Genomic DNA, 1,917 nt, shown 5'->3' with positions numbered 1-1,917 from the left:
GTCATGTTCATAGTTCTTTAGGCACTCTATCAGATCTAATCTCTTAAGTCTATTTCTCACTTCCATTGAATATTGTAAGGGATTTGATTTAGGTCATACCTGAATGGTCTAGTGGTTTTCCCTACTTTCTTCAATTTAAGTCTGAATTTGGCAATAAGGAGTTCATGACCTGAGCCACAGTCAGCTCCTGGTCTTATTTTTGCTGACTGTAGAGAGCTTCTCCATCTTTGGCTGCAAAGAATATAATCAATCTGTTTTCAGTGTTTACCATCTGGTGATGTCCATGTGTAGAGTCTTCTCTTGTGTTGTTGGAAGAGGGTGTTTGCTATGACCAGTGCATTCTCTTGGCAAAACTCTGTTAGCCTTTGCCCTGCTTCATTCTGTACTCCAAGGCCAAATTTGCCTGTTACTCCAGGCATCTCTTGACTTCCTACTTTTGCATCCCAGTCCCCTATAATGAAAAGGACATCTTTTTTGGATGTTAGTTCTAGAAGGTCTTGTAGGTCTTCATAGTACCATTCAACTGGTCAGCTTGGGCTGCTATAACAGATTACTGTAAACTGAGTGCCTTATCAACGAGAGACACTTACTTCTCATAGTTCTGGAGGCTGGAAGTTCAAGATCAGGCTGCCTGCCAGCATGATAGGTTCTGCTGAGGGCCCTTTTTTGGGTTATAGAGTGCCAACTTCTTTCTGTATTCTTAGGAGGCAGAAAGCAGGCTACAGAGTTCTCTGGGGTCTCTTTTTAAAATCCTATTTAAGTTTGCTCCAAAAGTTGCTCTGCTCCACCCAGATGAGCTAATCACCTTCCATCCCCAACTCCTAACACCATCACACTTGGGGGTTAGGATTTCAGCATGTGAATCTGAGGGGATACAAACATTCATTCCCTAACAAGAATATTGCAATAATTATAGACAGAAAATAAGCAAAGTGGTTGGTAGCAGTGGAGATGGAGTGGAAGAGGTCAGAGTCTAGGTGGTGCCAGTGGTAAAGAACTTGCCTGCCAGTGCAGGAGATGTAAGAGAGTAAGAGTCGCAGGTTCAGTCCCTGAGTGGGGAAGATCCTCTGGAGGAGGGCATGGCAACCCATTCCAGTATTCTTGCCTGGAGACTCTCACGTACAGAGGAACCTGGTGGGCTACAGTCCACGGGGTCACAAATAGTTGACACGACTGAAGCAACTTAGCACGCACCCAACGTAATTTCCTGGTCTAGTGGGTAAGCAGTTGAGAAGAAGGATCCAAGGGTAACTCCAGGAGTTCTGGGCTGGTGTCGGAAGGGGGGAGCTACTAACTGCTGTTGTGGGTAGGCTATGAGAGTGCAGGTCTCTGCAGTTTGAGAGGAGATGGTTCTGTTGTGGGTGTGTTGACTTTGAGCTCCTACTGGACCTCAAGGATGAGATGTGGAGTACACAGTTCAGGGGAGGAGTCTGGGCTGAGGATAGAAGTAAATGTGGGGATCTTGAACACACCAAAGCCAAAAGTTGATTGGATTTTCTGTTTTTCAGTTAAACTGCTGTTTGGTGTGGACCTGGCACGTAGAAATGAGGTGAGCGGTTTGAATGATATCTGAAGAATTTGCTAGTTACGCTACCTAGAGCGAGGTGGGGCAAGACGCAAGCGCTGCTAAGTGGAGTGGGAAGAAAAACCTCTTCCTTTCTTTTGCAATTTCATTTCGATTATTGCACACAGCACTTCAGTAGACATTCATTCCACAAACACCTGCATCCTTCACACGATTAAAAAGCCGTTACTGTTTCATTTTCAAACAGGCCCAAATGGAGGGAATTAGGGTTAAAAGAAGTGAAGTTCCATACAGCCTGAGAGTGCCAGGACAGAGCTTGGAGCCCACGACTCTGTCCCTGCACCCCAAGAAGCTCAGTGGTGGGTGGGGTTGGGGGGGGTCGGAGGAAGGTG

The sequence above is a fragment of the Bison bison genome, unplaced genomic scaffold (genome assembly GCF_000754665.1).
Source record: "Bison bison bison isolate TAMUID 2011002044 unplaced genomic scaffold, Bison_UMD1.0 scf7180017864213, whole genome shotgun sequence".
NCBI classification, from domain to species: domain Eukaryota; kingdom Metazoa; phylum Chordata; class Mammalia; order Artiodactyla; family Bovidae; genus Bison; species Bison bison.
This window is presented reverse-complemented; position numbering follows the sequence as displayed.